The 17,841-nt window shown below is 43.2% G+C and overlaps 1 long non-coding RNA gene across 1 annotated transcript in view; it reads right to left on the reverse strand.

The window, feature by feature from the left end:
* Positions 1-8,669: 8,669 nt before the first annotated feature.
* The window catches only part of LOC103783785 (uncharacterized), a 52,704-nt gene continuing 43,532 nt past the window's right edge, over positions 8,670-17,841 (reverse strand). The window contains exons 2-3 of the long non-coding RNA XR_010112977.1: positions 10,718-10,900; positions 8,670-10,199 (exon numbers count right to left, since the gene is read on the reverse strand). This is a non-coding gene — a long non-coding RNA (uncharacterized LOC103783785). The remainder of the gene's footprint in view (positions 10,200-10,717; positions 10,901-17,841) is intronic.

Consider the following 17,841-nt stretch of genomic DNA (forward strand, 5'->3'; position numbering starts at 1 on the left):
ATTTCTTGGAGTCTTCTTGGGAGGCTACATCTCTTCCAAGGATGCAGCTGTTATCCCCAATATTTTTTTATCTTCTCTTGGCACTTTCCTTCACATCTCCTCAGTTGTGCCATATCATCATTCTTTCTTTTTTTTTTTTGACAGAGTCTCACTCTGTCACCTAGGATGGAGCACAGTGGCATAATCTCAGCTCACTACAACCTCCACCTCGCAGGCTCAGGTGATCTTCCCACCTCAGCCTCCTTAATAGCTGGGACTACAGGCCCGTGCCACCATACCCTGCTAACACTTGTATTTTTAGTAGAGGATAGGTTTTTGCCATGTTGGCCAGGCTGGTCTCAAACTTCTGGCCTCAAGTGATCCACCCGCCTTGGCCTCTCAAAGTGCTGGGATTACAGGCAAGAGCCACCACACCCAGCCAGCCTATCATTATTCTTTCTGTGTAGATTTGAAGTTGATGGATTTGATTTTTGGAAAAAAACAAAAACCAGTAAGCATTGTTTGATTTGGCTGAAGTTTTTCTTTTAACAGAAAACAATGAGGAAGGGATTCCTTATTTAATAAATGGTGTTGGGAAAACTGGCTAGCCATATGCAGAAAATTGAAACTGGACCCCTTCCATACTACACCTTATACAAAAATTAACTCAAGATGGATTAAAAACTTAAATGTAAAACCCAAAACTATAGAAACCCTAGAGGAAAATCTAGGCAATACCATTCAGGACATAGGCACGGGCTAAGGTTTCATGACGAAATTGCCAAAAGCAATTGCAACAAAAGCAAAAATTGACAAATGGGATCTAATTAAACTAAAGAGCTTCTGCACAGCAAAAGAAAGTATCATCAGAGCAAACAGGCAACCTACAAAGTGGGAGAAAATTTTTGCAATCTATCCATCTGACAAAGATCTAGTATCCAGAACCTACAAGGAACTTAAACAAATTTACAAGAAAAAAAAACCATTGAAAAGTGGGCAAAGGCCATGAACAGACAATTCTCAAAAGAAGACATTCATGTGGCCAAGAAACATATGAAAAAAAAGCTCAACATAACTGATCATTAGAGAAATGCAAATCAAAACCACAATGAGATGCCATTTCACGCCAGTCAGAATGGAAATTATTAAAAAGTCAAGAAACACTGCTGGGTGCAGTGGCTCATGCCTAAAATCCCAGCACTTTGGTAGGCCAAGGCAAGTGGATCACTTGAGGCCAGGAGTTCGAGACCAGCCTGGCCAATGTGGCAAAATCCTGTCTCTACCAAAAATATAAAAATTAGCCAGGCATGGTGGCGCATGCCTGTAATCCCAGCTACTCAGGAGGCTGAGGCAGGAGAATCGCTTGAACCTGGGAGGCAGAGGTTGCAGTGAGCCGAGTTCGTGCCACTACACTCCAGTCTGGGTGACACAGCAAGACTCTGTCTCAAAAAAAAACAAAACAAAACAAACCGCAAGAAGTCAAGAAACAAGAGATGGCTGGCAATGTTGCAGAGAAATAGGAACACTTACACTGTTGGTGAGAATGTAAATTAGTTCAGTCATTGTGGAAGACCGTGTGGTGATTCCTCAAAGATCTAGAACCAGAAATATCATTTGACCCAGCAATGCCATTACTGGGTACAGACCCAAAGGAATATAAATCATTCTATTACAAAGATACATGCAAACATATGTTCATTGCAGCACTATTCACAATAGCAAAAACATGGAATCAACCCAAATGCCCATCAATGATAAGGTGGATAAAGAAAGTGTGGTACATATACACCATGGAATACTATGCAGCCATAAAAAGGAAAAAGATCATGTCCTTTGCAGAGACATGGATGAAGCTAGACACCATAATCCTCAGCAAACTAACACAGGAACGGTAAACCAGACACCACATGTTCTCACTTGTAAGTGGGAGCTGAACAATGAGAACATATGGACACAAGGAGGGGAACAACACACATCCTGGAAGGGAGAAGGGGAAGGGAGAGCATTAGGTAAAATAGCTAATGCATGCTGGGCTTAATACCTAGGTGATGGGTTGATAACTGCAGCAAACCACCATGGCCCTTGTTTACCTATGTAACGAACCTTCACATCCTGCACATGTACCCTGGAACTTAAAATAAAAAAGGTTTAAAAGGCATTGTTTGATAAATGAAGTAGCTGACCAAACTGAGTAATGTATTTTTGGTCAAGAATAAAATGACAAGGCTGAGTGCAGTGGCTCACGCCTGTAATCCCAGCATTTTGGGAGGCCAACGTGGGAGGATCACTTGAGGCCAGGAGGTTGAGACCAACCTGGGCAACATAGCAAGACCTACCTCTACATAAAAACTAAAAATTAGCCAAGCATGGTGGTGCACACCTGCGGTCCCATCTACTCAGGGGGCTGAGGTTAGAGAATCGCTTGAGCCCAGGAGGTTGAGGCAGCCGTGAGCCATGATCACGCCACTCCACTCAAGCCTGGGAGACAGAGCAAGACCCTGTCTCAAAAATAAATAAAATTACAATAAAATCATGAGACCAGATTTTTGAGGAAACTCAACAGCTAGCTTGAGGACAAATACTGGAGGGGTTCTAGAAGACTTTTGAGCAATACAGTGTAAAATATGAGTATGTTCTCCCCACGCGAGTACAGAAAGCAAGTGCAGTCATTGAATGAATCAACTGATATATTTATTTAAAATCTAGTCTTCTTCCTTCAGACAGATACCTGACATGGGTTGCACTAACAACTTTATGTATTATGCTGGAGAACCCCATGTCTGCAGCTCACAAACATAATATACAAATGCACTAACATGAGACTGAAAATAAGTGCCGTACGTCAAAAACAAATGGAAACCTGGCCAGGCACGGTGGCGCAAGTCTGTCTGTAATCCCAGGTCTTGGGAGTCCAAGGTGGGCAGGCAGATCACTTGATGCCAGGAGTTCAAGACCAGCCTGACTAACCTGGTGAAACCCCATCTCTACTAAAAATACAAAAATTATCCGGGCATCATGGCGGGTGCCTGTGATCCTGAGCACAGCTGCTCAGAAGAGTGAGGCAGGAGAATCGCTATAGCCTGAGAGGTGGAGGTTGCAGTGAGCAGAGATCAGGACACTGCACTCCAGCCTGAGTGACAGAGTGAGACTCTTTCTCAAAAAAAAAGGAAACCTAATCTCAATTAAATAAATTTTCTTCACAGAAAAATACACATGGCCAATGAAAACAAAATTAAAACATCATCTTTGTTTTTTTGTTTGTTTGTTTTTGTTTCTGTTTTTGTTTTTGAGATGGAGTTTCACTCTTGTTGCCAGGCTGGAGTGCAGTGGCGCGATCTCAGCTCACTGCAAACTCCGCCTCCCGGGTTCAAGCCATTCTCCTGCCTCAGCCTCCCGAGTAGCTGGGATTACAGGCATGTGCCACCACACCTGGCTAATTTTGTATTTTTAGCAGAGATGGGGTTTCTCCATGTTGGTCAGGGTGGTCTCGAACTCCCAACCTCAGGTGATCCGCCCACCTTGGCCTCCCAAAGTGCTGGGATTACAGGCGTGAGCCACTGCGCCCAGCAAAACATCATCTTTGATATTGGGTTAGAGGATAAATCAAATTTTCTTTATTGTATTCAATTTATTTTCAATCAAGATGTTATTTTTTACTAAGATGCTTAATATGTAAGGGAGGTAATAAATGTCAGTACGTAATACATCTGAGATAAATTTAGCAAAAAAAAATTCTCTTCTAAAAAGAAGCTGCTCCTTACTATAGTCTAGAGAGGGTCCAGTGAAGGAGTCAGCAATTCTGACAAATCCAGGATTCTGGCCTCACCCTGTCATTAAGCAACTATGGGTTTCCAGGCAGGTGCCACAATCAACCCAGCCCCTGAAAGTTCCTGTCCAGCTCTCAACGCATGTAACAGTTTCTTATCTCTCACCTGTGCTGCAGAATTCCCTTTCTAAGCACTGCAATGAGCACCTTTAGTCCCTGTATTAGTTAATGTTCATACTGGCAGGAAGAAACACCCAAGGTAATTTATAAAGAAAAAGAGATTTAATGGACTCACAGTTCCACATGGCTGGGGAGGTCTCACAGTCTCATAGCTGAAGGCAAAAAAGGAGCAAAGGCACTTCTTACATGACAGCAGACAAGAGAGCATGTGCAGGAGAACTGCCCTTTATAAAACCATCCGCTCTCATGAGACTTATTCACTGTCTCGAGAACAGCATGGGAAAAACTGCCCCCCTGATTCAATTACCTCCCACTGGGTCCCTCCCATGACATGTGGTGATTATGGGAACTATGATTCAAGATGAGATTTGGGTGGGGACACAGCCAAACCGTATCAGTCCTAATTTCATTATGGAACTGAAATATGTCATTTATTTCTACATAAAGAAATACCTTAAAAGTTATTTACTTTAGTTATCCTTCACCCATTAAATCATGAGAAAAGATAATAAATGATAAATGTGGTTCATTGTTATAAAATAAATTCTCTTCCTAGCTAGTTTGTTTTATTTGCTCAATTCAAAATTTGAACAGTATCATCAGTATATATTTTTGGTATTTATATGAAATTAGTACTTCATAAATATGAATCATGCTATTAACTGTGTATATTGCGATATTCTCTAATCACTGTCATTTGCATACTACGCAACTCTTATCTTCAATAGTCAAAGGACTGAAGAAAATTTTGGAGAGTGCACTGCACATTTCTGTCTACAGACTATACGATATTACAGCTTGATCTTTAAACACTTGTAAGAAACTGTCTACAGTAAAACATTTCCACCTCCATCAAGCTAACAAACTCCAGGAGAAACTCATTTTAAAAACCCCATGGAGTAGAAAGAAGATTATGAGGTTGTTTTACTTCAAACAGAATAAAGACATTTTAAAAAAGTTTTCAAGTTTGGACATCTTTCCCCCATCAGATTACTTCTTTTTTTCTGTAAAAATAGGGGGAAACAATGATAAGTTTTTATTTAAATATGCAAAAGCGAAAAGATAATGTAATAAGGGTTATAACTGCTATTTATAAAACATTTGAGATAATAAGTGATGTGGATCTCTTAGGAAAGCAAAGAAATAGTGCATCATTTTGCTATGTCTCTTTGGTTGGTGTTTTTAATACTTGGGTTTTAAGGGGGTTGGCTCTGACAGTGGCTGTTCAATGTGTAAAGCTCCTTAACACCAGTCCCATAACAGATCACACTTCCTGGAAGGGGTAAAGCTATTTAAGAACATGCATCTTGCAGAGGGATTCATGGAACCTGTCTTCTGAAATGATATCCAGCTTTAACCATGGTAGTTTCTTCTGGAGGCATAAAACCATGATTTTCTTCTTTCTCAGTAATTCGTGCTAAACCAAGAAGCCATTTGGGAATAGAAAAAGTCAAGAGTGTTTATGGTTTTGTTCAGATGAGGAATCAACAATCAGGAAAATGAAGAGAGTTAACAGCAAACTGATTTTTAATACTTCTCTGGTGGACTTCCCTTGTACAGTTTGATTTCCCACTATTTCCCCCAAGTAAATGCTTGTGCTCTGGGCATGCTGATCTGTCCACAGCAGTTTCCAGACCAGGTGCACCAGCATCACTAGGGAGCTTGCCAGAATGCAACTCATCACACCTCATACCAGACCTACTAAATCAGAAAGTCTGCTGTGGAGCTCAGGGACATGTATGTTATTAACGAGTTCTCTGGATGAGTCTGATGCACGCTGGAGCTGGAGAACCACTAGTCTGCAGCATGTGGCCTGCCTTATTCTCAATTCATTCACTTTCTCCTTTGTTTTAATGACTTTCCTTCAGCCCTAAGCATCTAACTAAACATCACCCCCCTCAAATCTGGTCTTGCTATTTCACCAAACTTTGACAACTCCCTACTTGAAATCATATTTATTATCACCTACATACCACAATTAAATGTTACCTAGGTCTGCAGTGATTTAAGGTCATACATGTCTTACATTGTTCTCTAAGTTATTTCTATCCTGTGTTTGTTTTATCACTTCAATTCAAATGAAGGCCTCTTGAAGGCAGGACCTATGTCTTATAGATAGTCCCCAACTTACAATGGTTCAACTTAAGATTTTTCAACTTTACAATGGTACAAAAGGAATATACATTCAGTAGAAAGCAGTGTGATTCTCTTTCTCGATGCTGGGCAGTAAGCCACAGCTGCCAGGAAGCCACAGGACCACGAGGGTAAGCAACTGACACTATACAGTGCACTGCATTGCCAGATGATTTTGCCCAAGTATGGGCTAATGGAAGTGTTCTGAACATGTTTAAGGTACGCTAGGCTAAGCTATAATACTCAGTAGAGTAGGTGTATTAAATGCATTCTTTTTGTTTTTGTTTTTTGTTTTTTGGGTTTTTTTGAGACAGAGTCTTTCTCTGTAGCCCAGGCTGGAGTCAGTGGCGCGATCTCGGCTCACTGCAACCTCCGCCTCCCAGGTTCAAGCGATTCTCCTGCCTCAGCCTCCTGAGTAGCTGGGATTACAAGCATGCGCCACCACACCCAGCTAATTTTTGTATTTTTAGCAGAGATGGGGTTTCACCATATTGGCCAGGCTGGTCTTGAACTGCTGACCTCAGGTGATCTGCCCCCTTCAGCCTCCCAAAGTGCTGGGATTACAGGCATAAACCACCGTGCCCATCGCCTAAATGCATTTTCATCTTACAATATTTTCATCTTACAATAGACTTATCAGGACGTAACTTCGTTGTAAATCGAGAGGCATCTATACATTATTTTACTTCCCACAGCGTCTATCAGTGCTTAAGCTACAGTAAGTCCTATGAAAATGCCCACATTTTTGTTGCTTTTGTTCCCTCTCCTAAATGCTTCTTTCTTCTTTCCGCCAACTTCTATATATCCAAATTCCACCTATTTTTCAAGTTTCAGCTCAAATGGCAATTTCTCTGATCAGGCTTATTCTCTATAAATAAATATTTTTCTTGCTTGGAAAAACCATAGAATTTAATGATATCTTTTCGTTTTTCTGCTTCATACTACAGTCATTTGTACATGTATCATCTCTCTCATCACTGAAAATGGAAATAATTGTTCTAACCCACTGCTTTTTTTTTTAAAGGAAGAAAATAATTTTAGAATGCCTCAGGGTATGGGAGTATAATTAGTTTATTTTCCCTAATATTTTTCCTCTGATTTTTTGGAATTCGTCTATTTACACAGGAAGTAACTCTCACGTTTCAGAGAGATAGTCTTTTTCCTAGGTACACTGAGGGTCTGGAACAGGATCTGTGTGCTGGAGACAATTGTTACAATTTGTGTGGTCTAATGAGTGGTCTCAGAAGATTAGACATAAAGTAACGGGAATCTGCAGGAAATCGAGCCACAAGGAAACCAGGGCAACTTTAAGTCACATTGGTAAAAAAGAAAAGAGCCTCACCCCAGGGTAAGGACCAGTAGCAGAAGGCTTAATTGTTACCATGTCATGGTGTGAACCCACTGGTGCGGCTGCCTGGGCTAATGGGAACCTGATGCAGCCAGCTTCCCGAAACACACCAGTTACGACTTCAAACACTGCAGCCCAGTCTTTAGGAGGGAGCAGACTGGATTCACAGTCACAGGTTTATTTCTTCAACAAAGGAGATACCTCCCTGCCTCCACCCCTATCAGCTACAACAGGCTGCACCAGCACCCAAGCAGGACTCTGAAATGACCCCTCCTGTTTTGCCCACTTAATACTTAATTCTAACCTCCTCCCTCGGTATTCTGCATAAAAGTCTTCTGGACTTAGCAACCTCCAAGAGCCCCTGGCTTTCTGAGCTTGCAGACTCAGGAGTGAGAGAAAACTCACAGGTCATTTGCCAGCATATCCCACTTGGCCGTCTGGGAATGCATCCCAGGTCTACATATGTGTGTCATGAAATCAGGTATTGAGAATTCATCACAGATGAGCATGGGTAATGCCAGGACGGAGGGTCCATGGGTGAGCCAAAACCTTCCAGGTCTGGCTCTCCTGTTCCTACCTGCATCTTTCACTACTATTTTACCACCAGTTCTTGACAAGAAAATGCCAAAGTAGCAGGCAATGAATTCCTCAGCTTATGTGCCTGGAAAACGGTTTCCAGTCCCTGGTATTTGAGATCAGCTCAAGGCCTGGGGCAGGCCAGCATCGCCCCAGGGCTCCTCTCTGAAAAGGAGGGGTGTTATGGAACTTAGAGCTTCCTGAGCTCTTTACTCCTACTCCAATCCCCAGAGACAGGCTCGGTGTTTTTCCTCTGCTGAGATTTCTCAAGTTCCCTTTTTTACGTCCCTTATCGACATGTAAACTCCACACTAGGGTGAAAAGGTAGGTGTTTAAGATAGACGGCAACAGCTGGGATCAACTGCCTCTTAAAAGGCTGTCTTGATGAAATGCATCTCTTTATATTTGGGGCATTTGTAAGCAGAATGGGAATGAAACTTGAGAAGATTATGTGATAAGCAGAGCATATCCTGTCAAGAGCGGGAGTGTTTCTCTAATAACACAAAGATGAGCTTCTAGATAGCCCACCAGATAGCCAGCCGTCTTCCGCCCAGCGTCTCCCATCATAAATCTTCATTCTTACTCAGGTTTTCTGTAGATTTTTAAGGCTAGAGCTCATTTCCCTGGAGAGACAGGCCTAAGGAAAGATCTGGAATTCCTCCAGTTAAAAAAAAAAAAACACCATTCTGCTTAATCAACATTTACTCCATCAGAATCAATATCCTGCAGAGGGTGGTTTACATTGTTCTCAAGTCTGTTTGCAGGTGGCTGAGCAAAGATACAGTTCCTGACCTGGATTTTCTGAAAAGGAAAAGAAAATATTCCTCAGAATAGAAAAAAAAAAAAAAAACCCAACCGAACTCCACTTTTTACACATAAGCTTCCTTTTGTGAGATATTCTGCCTAGGGTTGCACTCCTAACAAATTTCAGTAAGCTGATCTAGTTCAAGAACATCTTTTTTCCTAGAATTACCTGTTATTTTTCACTAAAAGGGCTCAATCATTTACCAAGCATTTGTTAAGTTATTGGTCCTCTTGGAATCTTAATTTCTCTATCCCTGATAATAGTACCTGACCTGTAGTTTCTAAATGAAATCGTATGTGTAAAATTACCTAGCCTGTGTTGGACATTCAAGAATAAGTTTCTCACTTTTCTTGATTTATCCATTGAGTGGATAAGAGGAGAATGGGTTTTGGAACTTGAACTAGGTTCAACTTCTTGCTCCTTTACTTTTCACAGGCTGCCTCTAAGGCAAAACCCTTAGCCTAGTATGTTCCCTGAACTCCAGTCTCCTCATCTGTAAAAGTAGGATAGTGATAGTTTTCTTCATTTCAGAGAGGGCTAAAGAGAACCAAATGAACAAATATAAACTTTGTAGGAGGCATTTGAAATCGTAAAGCACATAAAACTTTTTAGTTATAATCATTAATACTCTTCACAATGGAATAAAATGCACCAAATACTATTATACTTAACCACAAATATACTTAAGAAATTAAAAATCAATTGTTTCTTAATTTATAGAAACCAATTATGATGCATCTTGTTCTAGTTTTGCTAGATTCCTTAAGATTTTGACTCTTTTGGAGGAAGGCTTTTGTAGAGGGGCTGCACCACATGAAATGTTCAAAACACATACTCTTTGAGCTACAAGGAAGAAACCCAGAAAATAAAGGTCTCTTGAAGTCAAATATATGGATACTTAAATAATTTAAGAAACTCCGAGTAGACTATTTGTGTTCATGGTGCTCATCTTTCCCTGTTTGAGCTCCCCTTGCTTCCTGAGCAGGATCACGCGCCCTGGGACCCAGTGTAGGTGGAACAGCTGGGGATCCTCCCAGCCTCCCGATGTCACAGCTTATCAGTGTTGACGGACAGAGCACACAAGGCCTTTCCTGCCTTGCTGACCAAACAGAAGACACACTTCTCTGTTTCCACCGTGCTCTTTTCTTCTTGCAAAGGAAAGAGCAACTTTGTTTATGACACTGAAATATATAGGAAGCAATCAATGCATTAATGTCACTGGGCAAATTCCATCCCTGGATGTCAGTGTGACCTAATTCCATTACCTACCTAGTTCTTGGGAACTCCAAAGTCCAAGGCAGACAACTGTTGATCATCTGCAGAAGAAACGCCATAGATCTTATGAAAATCATAGACACTCAAGACCCTCGTTTTTGTTTATTTTAACTGGAAGGGTAGGAAGCTGGAACCATCTGTGAATTAGAGAATGTACATATTAGATAAAGCAACTACACATGCTACAAATGGAACACACGTGCACACACACACACACACACCACAATCCATTGGTTGTAAATTTGAAAGTAATAAGTTAATCTTATGTAAATTTTGGTTTGGGGTTGACCATTTCACAGATTTCCAAATATATATATGTGACAAGGTTTTAGTGGAATCTCGTTTTTCTTAATTTACATCTCAAAAGTAAAGGTAAGCATAACCCTGAAGAAGTCTGAATTCACTTCCATATAATTAATAGATAAAAATCAGTGAATTCATTTATTGTTTCTTCCATAAATATTCAGTGAGTGCTTACTGTGTACCAGGCACTGGGCTTGGTACTGAATTTACATTGATGAATAAAACCAATATGGTTCCTACCCTCTATGTTGGCTTTCTGTATTAAACAGTGTGTGCAGCTTCATTCCCTGTGGTCTAAGGAAGGAGAGAATGGCACGAGAAAACTGTCTCCACAGTCATGGTAACCTCTAACCTGAGCCAATGGGTAGGAAACAGTCGCCTTTGTCAGTTGGCAAGGCAAACCTGAGGCCATCAGGGCATTCTGGCATAGCCACGAATAGCACACGCTCTGGAGTCAATCTGTCTGGGTTGAATCCGGACTTCTCCACTCTCTAGCTGTGTGCTCTTGGGCAAAATACTTGATCTCCCTGTGAATCTGAAAAACAGTAGTAATATTTATATACACCTCATAAGGCTGTTGCCATGATTAACTAAGTCAAAACACATAAATCCATTAGAACAGTGCCTGGAAAATAGCAGGTGTTCAATAAATGTTAGCAATTGTTATTCTTATCTGACCTTATCTCCCATCATAGCTCTGCACACAGCCTGGAGTCCAAGCAGGGTTACTTCCCTCCTTGGCCTCTGCCACAATTTCCCCTGCCTACTTCTCCTCTCTACCCCCACACCCATGCTTTCACACATGGTGTGAGAGCCTGGACAGCTTTACCATTTCTTTTCTTCCTAGCAAACTTTTCTTGTATTCTTAAAGGCTCAGCTCAGGCTGGGTGCAGTGGCTCACGCCTGTAATCCCAACACTTTAGGAAGCCGAGGTGGGTGGATCATTTGAGGTCAGGAGTTCAAGACCAGGCTGGCCAACATGGTGAACCCTGTCTCTACTAAAAATACAAAAATTAGCTGGGCAGTAGTGGCGCATGCCTGTAATCCCAATTATTCAGGAGGCTGAGGAGGCAGAGGTTGGGGTGAGCCGAGATGGCACCACTATACCCCAGTCTGGGCAACAGAGTGAGAATCTGTCTCAAAAAAAAAAAAAAGAGTTTAAAGGCTCAGCTCAAGCTCCCTTCCTCTAGGAAAATCTCCTTGTCCCTGACTGCCAACAGCCAGGTGTCCCTCCACTCTGCTCTTCCAAAAGCTGTGCACAGCTCTAACCCTCGATTGCACACTGGACTCTAAGGGCTTACTTGTGTGTTTCCTCTCACCGGATGGGGGCTGCTATAAGGCCATAGGAGGGGCTCCATCAATGTTTGTTGAATGAATGGATGAATGAGTCAGTGGAAGGAAGGAAAGAAGGGAGGGAGTGTCCCTGGAACAATCTAATTGGGATACTGAATTGTAATGTGTGGAGCAGGCAGTGAAGAACTCTGAGCCCAGTGATTATTTCCTCTTCCCAAGGCTACCGCTCTCTGCTATTGGCCTAAAGACATAAGGGCAGACAGAGATTCAGCTAGAAACATGGAGCAGTTAACTTATTTATGACTTTACAACCCATGAGATCTGACCACACCAGAGGCCTGCAAGCACCCTTAAGATAGTATCGGCAGGCCAGGCGCAGTGGCTCACATCTGTAATCTCAACACTTAGGGAGGCTGAGGCTGCAGTGAGCTATGACTGTGCCACTACACTCCAGTCTAGGCAATAAAGTAAGACCCTGTCTCAAGAAAAAAAAAAAAAAAGATAGCATATGTACCAAACCTCTCTTTGCATGTGAATACCTGCATTTCTCAAGAGGTATGTTTATCCATAGTTTTAAGAATATCGAGTCTAGAAAGTCCATAGCGTCCCTTGGTAGTATTTGCTTCAGGATACTACTCAGCAGAAATGACCTTTCTTAAGCTGCAAATCAAGTCCATGATTACTGTCCTCAGAATTGGTTCATTCTTTCAATCTCTGGTTCACCAAAAGCATTACATTTTGATGAACTATTTGCATTTCCAACCAAAAAAATGAATGTTAACTTCCCAATACCAAAGACCCCAGGCACATTAACGTTTACCAAACACACATGCACTGAGGGGGCTGGGGTAGGAGGGGGATGTTATGTTTGGATATCTTTCGGATCACAGTGCTGAAAAAAATCACAGACGGACTCATTCATTGAGATCTCTGAAAGGGGTAGGTGTAATGTTCATCGGGTAAAACTTTGAACTAGTAAGAGCTTTTAATTTCCCCAATCTGAATAGGAACAATTAAACATTAGAAAAACAAAGTATAGTTTTTCAAGTTTCAAAAACAATATCTCCATATCCTTGTCTTATTTTCGCTCTCATCTTTCTTAGTCTTCTGCATAAGACCTACTTTGGGTGTATATTGAGCAATCCCCATATCTCCATGTCTGGTTGCCAGGGTGAGCCACTTCCATTTTAAGAAATAAGGCTTTCTGATAGCTGTCCTCAAAATAGGTTCATATTTTTACGCACTAATTTATTAATTATTTATCAGCCTAAGACAAATATTCCATGCACAAAGGGGATAAAATAGGGAGCAAAATCTGCCCTCTGCCCTGGGAAAGTTTTGGCTAGTTTGTGAGACTACTTGAGGGGGATGATTTGCATGTGTGTACCTAACTTTAACTGACAAGTGTATTTTGAAGATATTCCACAAGAATTGAATATTTTATAAAATTTAATTTTTTACCAAATGACATAGTCATATCCCCTGACATACTATCTGGATACAATAGGCACTTGGTCAAACTTCATTCCTTTTTTTTTCTACCTTTGAAAATCAAATTGTGTTTAAGATGCATTTAGGGTCTTGATATTTCTGGTAAAGCATCAAATCCCACTGCACTGAGGAGCTGACTAATGGAGAATTTAAGAGCATAGTCTTTGGAGGTAGACTGATCTGGCTTTCAGTGCTGGTTCTCTCTGGCACTTGGTAGAAAAGTAATCCTCAGGAAGGAGCTTAAGCTCTCTAAACCTTAAGTTCCTCATCTGAAAAATGGGGGAAATAGTACCCATTTCACTGTGTTGTCAGAAGAATTGCTCGAGATAAAGTATATAACTCTCTGCTCATGTGGGTCCTGCATCAGTGGTAGCTACACTACTTTTTTTCTTTTCTTTTCCTTTTTTTTTTTTTTTTTTTGAGACAAGGTCTCACTCTGTCATCTAGACTAGAGTGCAGTGGCACGATCAGAGCTCACTGCAGCTTCAGCCTCCTTAGGCTCAAGTGATCCTCCCATCTTAGCCTCCTGAGTAGCTGGGACTATAGGTGCACACCACCATGCCTGGCTAGTTTTTGTTTTTGTTTTTGTTTTTGTTTTGTAGAGACAGGGTTTTACCATGTTGCCCAGGCTGGTCTTGAACTCCTGGCCTCAAGCAATCAGCCGCCTCCATCTCCCATGGTGCTGGGATTACAGGTGTGAGCCACCGTGCCCAGCCAGTAGCTACTATTTATTTAATTTTTGTGTGTGCGTGTGTGTGTGTGACGGTGTCTCGATCTGTCACCCAGGCTGGAGTGCAGTGACGCAATCTCAGCTCACTGCAAGCTCCGCCTCCCGGATTCACGCCATTATCCTGCCTCAGCCTCCCGAGTAGCTGGGACTACAGGCGTCCGCCACCACGCTTGGCTAATTTTTTTTGTATTTTTAGTAGCGTCGGGGTTTCACCGTGTTAGCCAGGATGGTCTTGATATCCTGACCTCGTGATCTGCCCACCTCGGCCTCCCAAAGTGCTGGGATTACAGGTGTAAGCCACCACACCGACCACTAGTAGCTACTATTTAATGTAAATAATCACCACACCCAGCTTCCCAGTTCATCTGCTTTGGGAAATCAACTCATCAACACTGGATTTTCTTTTCTTTTCTTTTTTTGAGATGGAGTTTCCGCTCTTGTTGCCCAGGCTAGAGTGCGATGGCATAATCTTGGCTCACTGCAACCTCTGTCTCCTGGGTTGAAGCAATTCTCATGCCTCAGCCTCCCAAGTAGCTGGGATTACAGGTGTGTGCCACCACACCCAGCAAATTTTGTATTTTTAGTAGAGACAGGGTTTCACCATGTTAGCCAGGCTGGTCTTGAACTCCTGACCTTGTGATCCACCTGCCTTGGCCTCCCAAAGTGCTGGGATTACAGGCACGAGCCACCGTGCCTGGTCTGATTTTTGTATTTTTTTGTGGAGACAGGATTTTGCCATGTTGCCCAGGCTGGTCTTGAACTCCTGAGCTCAAGCAATCTGCCTGCTTTGGCCTCCTAAATTGTTGGGATTACAGACATGAGCCACTGCGCCGGCCTAACACTGGATTTGTTTAAGGCAAAACATGCCTGTAATTTGCATCCAAACATCAACTCCAGAAAGGGAAACTATGGGATTCTGTTATCTTTGTTATTGTTTAAGATGTATTATGACAACCACCTTTCCCCCAAGAACATTCCCTACCTGGCAGAAAGGGGTTTGTACCCACAGGCCAGTGTACATTCTTCCCAATGTGATGGATGCAAATCTTGCTCTATATCTACCTACCTTTCTTACCCAAGAGGTTTATCAAGCCTGAACCCTGTAAACTCTTTAAGGTTCTCATTTATGCTCTTTCTTTTCGTTAATACGTCCTCCCAGAGCACCACTTTGGGACCACACATTCTGGGACAGAGGTATTAACAGAATAGATCCATCCAAGGGAGAGCCATACGCTAGCTGCAGCATAGCCATGTCCAGCAGTGACCCTGTGGGCATACCCTGCCTGCTCGTGTGTGTCCTCTCCCAGTTACTGTTTACGTTGAGTTACATGAGTCAAGCAGCCAGGCTCCATGTGGCAAAGTATACAGTAGACAGTGCATTGTACTTTGCAGAGCCCGTGATTGAGGGAAACCAATGCTCCCTCTTAAAATTACCTTTGCAAAATATTTAATATAAAACAGTAGTTCTTAAGTCTGGAGGAGTCTTGGAATCTTGAAAATCAGCAGATCTGTTCAACAGAATACACAGGGCTCTCTTCCTGGGGCTGGAGGAAATATACACAATTTTTAAATATAAATTTTTCATCCCATTTCAGAGGACTCAGACTCCCTGCAGGTTTTTGTTTTTGTTTTTTTTTTTTTTTGAGACCGAGTTTCACTCTTGTTGCCCAGGCTGGAGTGCAATGGTGCGATCTTGGCTCACTGCAACCTCCACCTCCTGGGTTCAAGCGATTCTCCTGCCTCAGCCTTCCAGAGTAGCTGGGATTACAGGCATGTGCCACCATGCCCGGGTACTTTTGTATTTTTAGTAGAGATGGGGTTTCTCCATGTTGGTCAGGCTGGTCTCGAACTCCTGACCTCAGATGATCCGCCCGCCTCGTCCTCCTGAAGTGCTGGGATTACAGGGATGAGCCACCGCGCCCGGCCCTCCCTGCAGTTTTTCCACACACTCTTTTGGGTATCCACCTAATCTAGGAGAATCTAAAACAGCACCTAAATTCTCATCTCATCCAGATTCTAGTGGTCTCTTTTTTTCAATCATGAGAAATCCAATGAAGTGGTGAGCTCCTAAGAATTCAAACATTGAGTCAGATCCTACAGTGTGGACTCTGTCTCTGCTCTGGGTGTCTCTGTCTGTTACAGGGGGATGATCATTCATCCTACCAGGAATATCCTGGCAGGTTTCCTCAGGCCCAGGCATTGTACAAAACTCCAGAAGCTGCTCAGTCCGAGAAGCGGAGCGCTATGCAGAAAGCCCCCGGCATCGTGACAACATGGGACCTTTAGTGAGCAGTTGTTTGAGGTCATTTTCTCATCAGTAGCAGCAGGCTCAAAATGGATGTGCAATGCAAACCAGGAGACTAGGGAGCACCGAGCAGCCTCAGGGGTTGTTTTCTGCCTGGTTCAAGAGAAACTGCTGTAGAAATTTTTGCCGCCAGCCTGTTGTTGAGTGACAGGAAGAGAAAAAAGGATCATTTGAAGGCTCCCTGATTCAAATGGCGTATACAGAATGCCAGGCCCTGGCTGCCCTGGAGAAAGCCACTCTGGTGCCAGCTTAGGGAACAAATGTGTTCCCACTGTCTCCTGGAAAGGCTTTCCCCACCCCTGCTGAGGGGGTGGATTTCAAAGCAGCTGACTTCTTGCCCTTTTTAATAGGACTGCAAGTGTTCCCATTTTAATTCTAAAACTTTCTCCCAATTTTCCACTCCTCCAAGGCCTCCCAAGAAAAGCTGGTATTCTGGGTCACTGAAATGGCGTCAGGTTATTAAGCAGAGAAAGGGGATTAGAGGAACAGTTCCTAGCAGCAGCAGCGAACACAGTTATGGTATTGAGAGCTTGCGTTGCATGTTAATAAAATGCTATAAAACATCAAACCCTAAAGGTAGCAGTGAAAGCCACGTAAGTCCTTTCCGGAGTTTGCCTTCTGCAGCTGTGGATCTAAAAGTTCCCTGCCTTTCCGGTACTTTCATAATCACGCTTTTCCTCCTTTAGAGACACACGCAGCCTCACTCCCAAACCATGGTGTGTTTTAAATGCTGACCACCCCATCTTTCCCTGGCACCATGGAGCGTTTCAGTCTAAAACCCTGGGGTCTGTGAATTCTGGCCAGTGCGCTGGGGAGAGGTAGTAGAGTAATTAAGTTAGCTGTTAGCTGCTGTGAGCGGACTTCGGTATTTCATCGCAGCTGCCTGCCTCTGTCTCCCCAGCCGCCCTCCCACATCTTCCTATGAGACCGGCTGTGTGTGTGAAGGAGGTGCTGTTTCCCACAGCTCTGATCTAATTCAGCTGAAATTCAATCTCCGTGTGACCAACCTCAGCCAGCGCTCTCCCACCCACCGCCGGCCTCCCCTCTGCAGGCTGTGTGTGCTGCCCATTTACACCATCAATCCCACAGCCTCCCCTCCACCAGCCCCTGGGTATAGACTTACGGTGTCAGCGGGCCAGCCTTGGGGGCTCGCCTGCTGCCCGGACGCTCACCCCTCATCCCCAGTACTCCGAGGGGAGACACTCTATACCTGCCACTCGGTGGCCTGAATGGGGCCTGTGAGTTATCGCAGGAGAAAGGGCAGTGGGGCCAGCTGAGGCTGAGAACCCAAAACAGATGTCAGAGACATCAGGCCACGTTTTCCATGGATCTTCAGTGCCCAGAAAGATTTATGACCTCTTTTAACCCCCTTTTAACGTGGGTTGAACTGGGCTTGTCTTATAGCGGGGAAACAAGTCTGGCGGTCATTCAGAAAGTCACCAGAGCGACAGGGCCTGCCCTGGGTCTGTGGACCCTTGCTTCCTTTCTTTGTCATCCCTCTCTTAAGCTCCATCCCTTAGCCTCTGTGTTTGGTGGGGACATTCCATCACAGACTCATCAGAGCTCTCCATCCCTTGACAGCCCAAAGCTGCTTGTGGCTTTGACCCTAAATGGTATTCAATTTGGGTTTGCATCTTCATACTGAACAAGGAAATAA

Source organism: Pan paniscus, chromosome 7 (assembly GCF_029289425.2).
Source record: "Pan paniscus chromosome 7, NHGRI_mPanPan1-v2.0_pri, whole genome shotgun sequence".
Taxonomy (NCBI): Eukaryota; Metazoa; Chordata; class Mammalia; order Primates; family Hominidae; genus Pan; species Pan paniscus.